Source organism: Pygoscelis adeliae, unplaced genomic scaffold, assembly GCF_000699105.1.
Source record: "Pygoscelis adeliae isolate BGI_AS28 unplaced genomic scaffold, ASM69910v1 Scaffold122, whole genome shotgun sequence".
Lineage (NCBI taxonomy): Eukaryota > Metazoa > Chordata > Aves > Sphenisciformes > Spheniscidae > Pygoscelis > Pygoscelis adeliae.
In genome coordinates this window covers 4,214,690-4,227,414 of record NW_008824358.1, presented here as the reverse complement: position 1 = coordinate 4,227,414, position 12,725 = coordinate 4,214,690, and positions in this window count along the sequence as shown.

Below are 12,725 nucleotides of genomic sequence, written 5' to 3'. Positions count from 1 at the left end.
CTACGTTGCCTTGACCTCAGCCCACAGGTAGCGTTAACGTCGATGGCTATTGTCAGGCAGTTGTATGAATGTGTTACAAAATTAAATAATGTGGCATTGTGCTGTATGACTAGCACTTACGCACTAAATTATCACAGCTCTCCCTGACCTTGGCAGCATCATAGGGTTCATATTTTCAGAAAGATGAATTGTTCTCAGAACAATTTCTTCAATGTTTTAAACACACGCTTTTCTTTAACCTTATGGACACACAGTTTTTACCTCCTTGTACTGTTATGATTTTAAAAACACCAGTCCCAATACAATGCCAACTGAAGTCAATAAAAGGGCTCTTACTGACTTCTGTGCTCTGGTACTTTACACTCAAATGAAACTATAGGATTTGGGCCTAAAATGGGAGAAAAAGATGAAGCGTACAGCTTTATGGACTTGAAAAGAAAATCTTCTAGCTGTGTTTTCAAATTCTTGGCCACTCTTTTCTACAGTCTAAGAGCAGCAGGGCAGGACACAGTGGTTCTCTTTCAAGGCTCAGCATCCACTGGCTAACTTGTAGTGTTTGTGTAATCTTCTCAAGATTTGCTCGTAGTTTGTAGTCGTAGTTCAAAGCAGGAACAAAGGATGAGTTTGCATATTTTTTTAACATGAATATTAAGGCCATATTCAGGGAGTTATAAAGTCAGTAGAGAGAAGCAGAGCCTCCTTGTCTGTACCGCCTACTACTGACGGCTGCTGATGGTTTTGCTCCCCAGGTAATACACTAAGCCAAACCTAGCACTGGGCAATTTGAACCAGCCATTGCTCTCTTTAATTTAGACAGCAGGGTAGAAGATGACCTCTGCTTTTCAGACCACGTGTTGGGTTCCTATACAGTGCTCTGAGTGTTTCTCCTTGCGAGGTTTGTTACAGGCAGCAGGTACTGAGGCCATACAGGCATCACGAGTGCCGACATTGGCAGAGTAAAACTTCCTATCAGATATTACCATGACTCAAGCAGTCTCCATGGACTGTACTGCAGCTAGGGGCTCTGCTTTATGTTGCACGTTTGTGGCAAGTATGGCTTAGCTCTGTTGTATAATGTACAAAATAGTAACTTTAGTCTGTTCTCATGACTTACATTGTCCACATTCAAAATTGCCTTGCGCTACACTTCTGTGTTGGCAAGCCATGTTCTGAGAGACAATAATTTGCAGACCAGCTGCACCTTCGGTCTCTGGGTTCCTGTAGGTTCCCATTTATCCAAGGCACTTGTCATGGAATAGGGAGTTTCTCAGTGCTGTGTCCCCTGTTCATGCATAAACCCAGCTGAAATGTCCATGCATGGGGCACATAGGTGCTAAGGAATCAAAAGTACTGTAGTATTTTTAATCAGGATTACAATAAAAATGCCATGCTATGCATGCAGACAGTTCTGGTCTCTGCATCTCGAGAAGGACATAGTGCAGTTAGAAATGGTCCAGAGAAAGAGTAAATAATGCAGTTAAAGGGATGGAGCGCTTGAATTTATGAGGAGAAACTAGAGAAGCTGGGACTCCTCCATTTGGAGAAGGCTGAGAAGGGGAAAGGACTGAGTTTTACAAAGCTAGTGGATGATGAGGTGAAAGCAGAAGGACAATCCATCAAGTCCTGCAGTACAAGAGCTAGGAGGCACTCTATATTTGGTAAGAGATTGTCTGAGAATAGATAAAAGGAAGGAACTTATTTACAAAGCCATTAGTGAACTGGGATGCAATGGCAGTTGTGGGAGCACGCAGTATCAACAAAAGAGGATTAGGCAAATTCACAGGCAACTGATAGATAACCTGATACCGAGGGGGATAGGCACAGATACCATACCCTGTAATATCCCTGATCCAATAACCACGGTGCTGTGGGGATGTGAGAGGCGTGGATGGCAGGCAGTGGGTAGGCTTGTATGCTCTCCCCTCATTCTAACAAGGTTGCTTTTTAAACCAGGTAGTTTGCAGTTTGGGAGCTTTTTTGTTCATTTCTTTTTCACAGACTGCTTATTTAAATTATAGAACTTACTGCCACAAGATATAATTGACTCTAAGGGATGAACAGGTTTAAAAATTACATGGAATCAAAAGATTCGACATGAATGTAGATACTGATAATGGTCTATATGTGTATATATATTTGTTTGTTTAAATGAAGGGATGTCAACTCTCACGGTGGGTGCATGTGCAAGCAGTAAGGTGTGTGTGTGTTAAGAACCTCAGGTCTCTGCAGGAAGTTACGCCGTTATTGTTCATTACAGTGCTTCCTACGCATTGCTTTGAAGCATCTCCTGTTGGCCACTGTCAAAACCAGAATGGATCATTGGTCTGACCTAGTGCAGTAATCCCTAGGTTTCTATCTTTGTTAATTAAAAACTGCTTTTGACTGGCCGTCTTGTGAATAGAGAGATAAAAAAGAAGAATCAAATCATTTAAATAAGTTATTAATTTAACATTAAAAACAAAGGAAAGGAGTGGAAAATACATACTTGTAGCCTTTTCTTGGAGATAGTTTTCCAGTGCAGTGTAACATAAACAGATTAACCGCAGTGTTTATTCAGTGTGAAAAAGCGGTTCCAAGAGCCCCAGGTGCTTGCCAAGTCCATAATTGTACCTCCTTAAATACTTTCATTACTTGGAAGTACAATAAGAGAAGCAGAGACACATGCTTTCTATTTTCTTGTCAACAAAACACCTCCAAGAAATTAAACTCTATTTTCTCTAGAAATTTTCAGCAAGATTTTTTACCCTCTATCTTGAAGAGGAGGGGAAGAATGCCTCAGAGATGATAGCCGAAGAACACCCCCTTGGGAGGGATTTCTACGTGCAGAAAGAGGGACTGAACTGAAACAGTGAGAGTCACTTTTATTAAAGTTTCATTAAATTGTGGAGACCATTAAAGGCTGCAGCGTTTAAGCACAGGTCTAGATTCTGTGTCCTACCAACATAATAGCAAATAAAAGAGATGTTGTTTTCTGTAGACTTTGGCTGTACTGCTCTCCTCACAGCAGAGCTAGACTGAACCAGGGAGTGTCCAGGCATCATTTAGTCCCTCACTACACCAAAGCTATCAGTTCTCAGGTATACAGCAAACACAGCTCAGAGACATCCTGTGCTAATGTCCACGTAATGCTTTAGTTGTCACTGTGGCTTTGTCTCCACTCTTACTTCTCTCTCTGCCCGCTGATGGACCCGTGTTAGCCATGGTCAAATAACTTCTGTCTTTTGTCCTCTCCTCTGTCTCCTGTGCCAGAGGGAATCACAGAATCATAGAACGGCCCAGGTTGGAAGGGACCTCGAAAGATCATCTGGTCCAACCTTTCATGAGAAAGGGAGAATAGCTGAGATTCTCTAGCACCCTGTCCTATTGCATCTTGAAAATATCCAGTGATGGGGACTCTACCATGTCCCTGGGGAGGTTGTTCCAGTGAATGATTGTTCTCACAGTAAAAATATTTTCTTGTCTCAAGATGAAACTTCTCCTGGCGCAACTTGTACATATTGCCCCTTGTCTTCTCCATCTGGCGCCTTGTGAAGAGAGAACCTCCGTCCCCCCTTGTAGCTGCCGTTTCAGTACTGGAATACTGTGATGAGGTGCGCCCCGAGCCTCCTCTTCTCCAGGGAGAAGAGACCTAACTCCTTCAGTCTTTCCTTGTCGGGCAGGTTCTCCAGCCCTTTGATCACCTTTGTGGCCCTCCTTTGGACCCTCTCCCATCTGTCCTCATCTTGTTTGAATTATGGGGACCAGAACTGGATACAATACTCCAGGTGTGGCCTGATAAGCACCGAGTAGAGGGGAACAATCCCACCTCTCTGTTAGTAATGCCCCTGCGGATGCAGCCTGGGATCCAATTTGCCTCGGTCACTGCAGCGGCACACTGCTGACTGCGTTCAGCCTGTTGTCCACCAGGAGCCCCGGGGCTTTTCCTCCCGGCGCCTTTGCCCCCGGCCCAGCCCGGGAAGCAGCCCCTCCCCACGCGCTGCAGGGCCTTCACAAGGACCTGTCCGGGCCAGGGCCTGCCGGGTCCTCCTGCCCCAGGGGCCGGGGCTTCTCCTCCTCCACGGGGATGGTCTACTGCGGTCTGGCCACGTTACAAAATTTCTGCCAGTTGCTACAGTATTGAACCCAGAAACTTGTGCTTGTCAGGAGCACAGCATCTTCTGGAGCTGTGTAGATTTTATCTTGAAATCTGTGATAGTTTGCTCCCATCATGGCTGATGACCTTACAGCATTTTAAAATACGGATTCTCTGGGCAATCCAGCTGTTTAGCCTATAAGTGATATGCCTCTTCTCCTTTGGCTTTGCCTTCTGTTTCATTAGTTGAGAAAAAAGGCAAGAACCTTTCCAAAGGCAGGGGCGAGTGCCTTTCTTCAGCCTTCTCCTGATGTCCTGGTGCAAAGCTGTTGTTCTGCCCTCCCCCTCAGCTAAGGAAAGAAATACTAACTTGGAGTGAAGTACTAACTTGGAGTGCGGTTGAAATGTTCCTTCTAAATGCATAATGGTAAAATTGGGCATCATTAAATGCCCACAGGTCATCTGCGGATAAGCCTTGGTGTAATCTGATCCTCAGCCCTATCCAAGCTTTATTGTTCAAAGAATATGGGCAGAAGTTTTGCTTTGAGGTTTTTATGTTTTAAGGAATGCCTTAGTCAAACAAAACTCTGTTTCTGAGCTTCTCCCTCCCGAATGCCAACCATATGTAGTCTAACCCAGCTCTTTGGGGAAAGCGTGTGGTGGGTGAGATTTCTTCTTCATACCAGTCAAAAAAAAAAAAAAGCAAAGTTGTGCTTCAGAAATTGCATCTGAACACAAGTGTAACAAGAATTGCTCATCTCACAGTGAGAAGAAGCCTGTTTAGTTACGCGAAATTTGGTCTTGAGAAAAGCAGTCTGAATATTTTATTTATTCCTCTCATATCCCTTTATGTCTCAAGCCTTGATTACATATCTAAAAAGAATTTCCCTCATCTTTTTTAAGAGAGGTTGTGATGTGTGGTGTTGTCTCTCTCCAACTAGTTTCATATTGCACTAACCTGTGGTAATGAAAAGCGATGCTTTCTCAGTGCTCAGTGGTAGGTGAAAGAATGATACCTATCCGATGATCCTAGTAAGAATTCAATTGTATTATTATACGATGCTTGGGGAGATACTGAACAATACGCACCTGAAATCTTAAAATTCCTCCTTTCTCACTGGAGGGGGGAGGTCTTTCTCTCAGAGCAACTTAGTTCAGAAGTAGCCCCCGCAGGGTAGCTGAGACAGCGAGGTTCCCGGAGCGTGTTTGTGAGGAGACGTCTCCCTTCCCCGGTACCCACAGAGCCTGGCACATTGTGATACGCTCCAGTCACAGACCTGGGAATACAAAGTGTGAGAATACACTTACCAATTTTATTTCCCTGAATCCAACAGCCCTTTTTAATGGCAGAAGAATGTCTGCATTTCCACATCAGTTTAATAGTTTGCCTGTAGATCACATCCCTTCCTATCACAAAGAAATCGTTTTATCCTGCTGTGTAATTAATACACATGTACAGTGTGGCAAACATTTTCCTGTAGACTGCTTATTTTGCCTGTAAATTACAGGAAATCCTATATAATACACCTGGGAGCCCTGCTGCTTGAAATTAGAATACAAACCGTCCCCACCTCCTCTTGCTTGGCCAGCTTACCAGTCAAATTTCAAAACTCTTTTTTGTTTGGATGCGTAATAAATTCTGATAGTGATGAACTCACTCACTTCTATTCAGCTTAAAATTAATACAGATTTTAATTCCAAAATGAAACCAGTTTATGGCTCACAGAATTACTACAAAGGGATGAAACTGCACGCCAGTTGTGGATTTTGTTCTGACACCCATGCAACGTACAAATTTGTAACAAAATCCCTACAGTTTAAGGTATATTGGCAGTAAAATCGATGGCCAAGCCTTAGTTTTGTGTGATGTCACATCTATATGAGCCCTGAGATAGTATTAAAGTAGCAACAGCTGTTACTTGCTGTAGACACATAGACTTTTTAAAGGGAGGCTCCACATTTTTCCCTTCCTTGCTGGTACTCTGCGAATCTCAGTGACGAAAGAGCCTGCCAGGAAAAGGGTAGTGCTGACTCCCAGGGCGTAGTGACCACCAGTCATTAGTTTGGTGCAGACTGATTACCGTGCATTACCTTCATTTCATGCATTTTTGGTGTGTGTGGACAGAGGGTTTTCCGCCAGCATGGGTTGCAGAAAATATCTCCAGCCTCTCGATGGTTTATGACCTCCATGCTGCAAAATGTGTGGCTTTATTTCTTGCTGTTGAATAAATGCTCCAGTTCAGGAAGGGTACAGGAGTTTGGGGAAAAGATAGCTTGTAGCTTTCCAGTACTCTGCGGGCTGCTGACAGCTGTGGTGAAAGCTGCTTCCCCAGACCGCTCTGCCAGACATAATCACATCCCTATAGGTGAGAGAGGTAATTCAGTCTCTTTGAAGCTCTCTCCTGGCTCTGGCTCCTTCTCTCTTAAACTAGGAATGGCAATTGCATCTGTTTATTAGCAAGCATCAGAGACTAGCAAATTTCCATCGCTAAGAAGATCTGTTAAAAACAGAAGCAGGCCAAATCCTGCTCTCTGTTTCAGCAGGGTAAATCTAGTCAAAACCAAGGCTCACACTGTATAGCTGTTGAGCTGCCTTGAAGTTTGACGATGCAGTTCAAAAAACATGTTCTCCTGAAAGCGTAGTAAGAGTAGTTTTTCATGCAGCTTTCCTGTGTACCAAGGACCATGTGTACCATGGTTCCATGCCCCAAGCTGTGCTTGGTGGAGCAGTCCCAGTAGGTGTTCCTCCTAGGCGTGGCTGGTCGATTTGGGTGAGAAAGCAGGGAGCAGTGGAAAAATAAAGTCTTCCTGGTTGAACCCAACTGTGTATTTTTTACTATTGTATTTCTAACTTCTCTCCACCAAAGGTGCCCTCCCGGCCCTGGGTACTTTAGCAAGCTGTTATTCGCAAGGTTTGAGTAGGAGTTTATAAACACATAGGAAATCGGCTGAACAGGAAGATCTGCTCAGGTCCAGGCTTCATCAGTGTCTCAGAAAATCAGAAACACCAAATGCTGTTGCTTTGTAAGGCTTCTGATGCACTGGTGTCATTGGAAGCTGTTACTTTAAAGCCATGATGTCACTGTGGAGAAATATGATGTCAGGGCTGTAAAAGAAGGAAATAAAACTTGCTAAAATTCCTTTTCACATTTGGAAGTTTCTGTTTTCCATTGAACAGAAAATACTCTGTTCTCTTCCCTGTGACCTTCACCTTCTTTATAAGTACCCCTGCCAAGAGCGCTAAGGGTACACAGGAACCACCATTCCCCTTCTCCCTGTGGGAATATAGCTACCTTTTATTACTAGAACTAGTTCTTTCTTTAATGGTTTTGCAGTAAAAGTTAAAAAAAGAGTGTGAGAGAGAAGAAGAAAGTGGCCTTTTTAACTACTACAAGAGGTATTAAATAGTCAGCCAACCTCTGGAATCACTTCTCGTTTTCCATGAAGCTGGGTAAGGAGTGTTACGGAGTTTTTTGGGTAAAGTTTATTGGAACTTCACAGTAGGACTACAAAAATGGATACTCTGATTGTTTTTGTTTAATAAGACTCAAGGCTCCTGGCTCTACCTTGCTTTAAAGTCTTATTGCCCCTTAAATTTTCTCCAGGATTCGAGTCTATGGTTTAAAAAAATCATTCACGTGAATATCATTTTGTCTTATCCTGCAGGGCACTGTGTACCTTTCATATTTACTCAGCTCCATGAAACTATGCGGCTTCTTGCAGGGTCTTCTGGTGATGTCATGGGTGACTCATATGACCTTGTCATAGATCACTTGTCCAAAAACCTGGGAAATCAGAAGAGAGTTTGAATCAACACCAAAAGTTACAGATACGGACTGTGACTATGTATCTGCAAGTTTGATTTGGGTGGGTAGTTGCAAAAGGTAAATTGTGGCTTAGCTTTCAACTGCTTCCTCCTCTTCTGGTAATGATGTAGTCACTAGCTTTGAATTTTTGGACTGTTTCCATCCTTTGACATGACAATGGCTCTCAGCTCTCACCAGGAGTGAGCAAAGCAATTAGGAACAGATGAAATGACTCAGGCTCCCATTAGGCTTAAACCGAGCCTGTGCTTAGGAGTTTAAGTTTGTTGAACTTCAATCTTTTCCTTTATTTCCTCTCCATGTTTTTTCTTTCTGGCTAACTATCTCCTGTGAGGTTCTGCCACTGGTTCTGCCACTGGAAGCAGGGATATTTAAAACAGTAAGAAATAGGTAGTGAAATAAGAACTGCAGACAGGCCACATTTTGTATGTCCAAGAGTCCTAAATAAATTTTCATATTTCCTGAGCTCATATGAACCAAATTCAAAACCTTTTGGTCTTGTCCTTTGCTAATTCTGATGTTCCCTTGGTAACGCTGAAAATGGACTAATGTTTAATCATTGTTTACTCTGCCCTTACTTGCTCTGAAGGCTTATTTCAGACATGGACTTGACACAACTCTATTGAAAAGCTGGTTGAGTCAAAGGTACCTGTGGCCGGCACCACAATATCCTCTGTTTTGGGGTGTTGGGAGTTCGGATCACAGGTCTGGAGCCTAGCCCAGCTCTTTGTGGTGCCTAGAGCCCCACCAGACCTCCTCCACTTAGTGAAAACAGTTTACAGCCATTTACTCAAGGACTAACAAGACCCACTTCCTTATGAGGGATGTTTTCTCGAAGGTGGAACCAAGTTTTATGTGGTGTGTTTGAGAACAGTTTGCTGGGGCGGTCTTTCAAGCCCTCTCCCAAGCCTCTCAGATTTTGTCATAGATGAAGGCTGACTTTTGCTCATATGTTGGTCTTCTTCCCGACTGGGTATTCCTCCTTAGTCCTGCACACCGTACCTGTCTCATGTTGCTGGTGAGGCCACGTACTCAATCTGTTAGCTACCCAAAAATTTCACTGAGTGTTGAATCCAGTCCTGATTTAGAGCTGCCACTGGAAGGGGAACGGTCTGGGTTGTGTTCATCCAAGGAAGAGAAATTAGCAATTAATGACAGAAAAACCTGAGACAAAGCATGCATTTGTTTCAGAGTGGTTCAGTGTTTGGTAAATCTTGTTCTCACACAGGTTTTTTGAGCAATATTTTAGACAGAGCTTCTTTGATGATGCTGTGGATGTCAGATTAGAAGGACAAGTAAAACAAATATTTTTTCTATGTGTTACTGGGTAGATTATCTTGTTTAAAATAATACTTTTATCATCTAGCCATTTTTCTAACCAGCCTAGAAATGCCAGAGGCTCAGCAAGCTTGGTAGTTCTTCTGGTAGGTGAAAGAATCATGATAAGAGTGGATATTCCCAACCTCGCACAACTCTAATTAAGGGTAATTCTCAGTAATGGGCTTTGGCTGCAGGCTAAATAAATACCACTCCTGAATATTTTTCTTAAATCATGCAGGATTGTGTTAATTGAAACTCTCACATCTTCTTCTAGATTGAATCCAACTCCGTGTTCTCCAATTTCTGTTTTCTTGTGTGCGTTGCTGAAGTGCATCTGCTAACAGCAGTGTAATTAAAGGCATGGCTGTATTACCTTTCAAATCTTTTGTTACAGAGGTCATGTATTGCCTGGCCCCAAAAAACTGTCTTTGAGCGGAAACATGGCATGCAAAGTTGCTGCAATAATAAGATCGTTGTTTTACCAGTTGAAAAATACCTCAGAAAGGACTAAGAGAGTTATCAGCTGCAACTGTAACTGCTGCAGAATTTCAGGCAGAGGACAGGAATGAAATGTATTTAATATTAACATCACGCTGCAACTTTCAGAGGACTGAATTTGTAGGCCCTCAGATTTTCCTCAGGCAAGCTTCTTTTTGGGGTTTATTTCTCAAGAAGGGGAGGGGGTGGAATGACTGAAACCTGGTTTGGATTGAAAGACTTTAAATGAACGGCAAGCTGAGAGGAGAGGGACACCTGAGACCAGCTCCTCAGCTCCTGCAGCATTGCAGACCACTGTTGGCATCAGTAAAGCTGTTGTTTCTCTTTCCTTCCTTTCTTGGATGAATTTTAACTTCACTGTATTGCTGCTGAGCATCCATAAAGGACCCCTACTGAATTCACGACTTGCAATATGTTCCCAGCCAAGTGCAGGGAAACGAGGAAGCACAGTGATGGTAGGTGAAGAAGGCCATGAAGGAAAGGCAGCAATGTCCACTTTTGCTTTGCAAAGTGCGCTAAGCGCACGCATACAGAAGGCTGGTGATTTTGGGGAACAAAATGGAAGGGAAGAATGACTAGTCTTGCCAAGCAAGAGAGGACAAATCCACCAGGAAATTAGCAGCATTCTCAGGTTTCTGGTGGTTGTTGCCAATAGCGGAGGGAAAAAAATGCAGAAATAAAGGAACTTAAGTATGCTTAGCAGAGGATTCGCATGGAAAAAAGAGATTAGGATCAGGTTTTCAAAGGCATAGGCAATGCATTGAGTTCCGCGCCTCAGTTTTGCAGACACACATGTTGCTCCACAGCCATTGGCATATGCACATGCAGGCCTGCTTTTGTGCTTACAGGACCAATGCTAGGCAGTGGCGGACTGTGCGTGGATGGTTTACCATCCTAGGATAGCACTTGCATTTGACCGTCTACCATATTGGTGTCTATAAAAATTCTGGAGGCAGATTTTGCTGTCAGAAGCCTCTCTCTTTTGTGCTCTTTCAGAAGAGCAAATCCCAGGAGCAGGCTGGTCTCTGAGGAGGGTCTAGCAGCACAGAAAAATTGGCTCATGACGTATGAATTCCTCTAACCATGCAGTGCAATGCCACCAGCAGTCCTAGCGGTCATCTAGGAGAAGCAGGCCGTTTCTAGCCCAGAGGCTGCACACAGGCCAAATCGGGCCTTACCTGCCTCCTGGATTGAGGCTGTGAATATGGGAGGGAAGTAAACATGGCTTTGCCTAGCTCTTCCTTACGCGTGTACCACAGCTGCAGCAAAAGATTCAGCCCTAGCTCCTTAGCATTACGGCTGAAAATTTTCCATCCGTGCCTCAGCCAGAACAAGAAGCTACAGAATAACAGGGGCTCTCGTGTATGCCTGAATGCCAGGCGTGACAACAAGAAGTTAAGGATACTGCTTAAACCATAACTGAAAACTTCCTTGCTTTAGTGAGTTCAAGTCAAACATTGACTGGTATTTGATCAGAAGGTGGGCTGATTTTTTATTATTATTATTTTTAATATGGTTTAATTATATTGAAATTATATTGGGGGTTCAGTAACCAGTGGCTTGAAAATTAACTGAATTATGAAAGCTGAAATGTTGCTAGCAGCATCAGTTAATGACAAGGTCGCCACCACTGTCATATTCAAAAGAAATGTCACACTTGAATGAGGCTGAGATGGCTGCACTGTCCCATGGTTCCAGGTAGAGAAAATGAAGCAAGGGCTCCTTGGGTACTGTTTTATCCCACGTTTGAATCTAATGCATTCTTTTTTCAGCTCATTTTGGTTCTGCTGTGTTCCCTCAACATATGGAGTCCCTAGATATTAAGCCGTAACATGGAAACTTTGGGGGCTGGGAATTACAGATCATGAATAGATTGAAAAGTCCCACTAAATGCTCCCTTGGGTTGTTTGTGTAAAGATTAATTTTTGTTGTTTCTGCCTCTTACAAAAATCAAGTAAGTCTAGAATTATTTTAGTCTTACAGGCTGTAATAGGGATCAGACTTTTAGCACACCCCGTATACCAGCACACAAGTGCATAGAGATGCATCTCAGGAACGGACTCAAAAAGGTGTTGTTAATTGAAAAGGGGAAGTGTAAGAGATCTTGTTGGAGATATGGGGAAAATTAACTGTTAAGTTCTTGATGTTTGCAAACTATTTAATTTAAAGCCCTGATTTTGTCATTTAGTGTAAATCAAAACAGAAGATAATGATACTGCGCTTGACCCTGTGCTATGGAAGTCAGTGAGAGCAGGATTAGTCCTGGCATTGTTCAGCTGGTGACTGAGAAACTAATGGAGGACATTACTCAGAGCCCACTCTCTTGTCGAGCTTGCTGTTTGAGCTACACTGTAAGGCTGAAATTAAGCAGTACTGTATTTGTCTGGAGTGTTTTTGATAAAATGAGTTAGTGGCAAAGTTAGGAAAATAAGAGTCTTTTCAGAACTGAAGCCATACTTTGACCCAAAAACTAACCTCAGCCATAATTAGGGCGCACACCTTGTTGGGAGCAAACTGGAACAGTAACCCAGCTGGGTGAATGCCTGATAGCTCCCTGAGCTGCTTCAACACAAAAGCCAACAAGCTGCTTTCACTGGCCATTTAAGTTACCAGCAGATAGGTGGTAACAATCAACTGGAGGGCCTTAAAATCTTAACCCACGCCAGCTATTTGCAGAGTGAATGTATCTCTCTGTCGTTAGACTGAAAGAGGTCAATGCACTTTGGTTTTCTTCCCCCGCCTCCCATCACAAAGTTTTACTTGTTTGAAGCCCTCTGTGAAGCTGCCGTACGTCTGACAGTCTGTGTTAAACCTCCCAGCTCACCTCCCTTTCCAAACCTTTTTGGGACACCAGCACGCAGACAGATGTTATCAGACCTCTCTGGATGAGTGTCAGGTAGCAAGAGCCATCCAAAGGGACTGCTGTGGCAGCTCACCACAAATTTGGAAAGGTCTAAGCTTAATACAGATCCTGAAGAAGGAGCTGAGAAAATGGTCAGTGAGGATGAAAA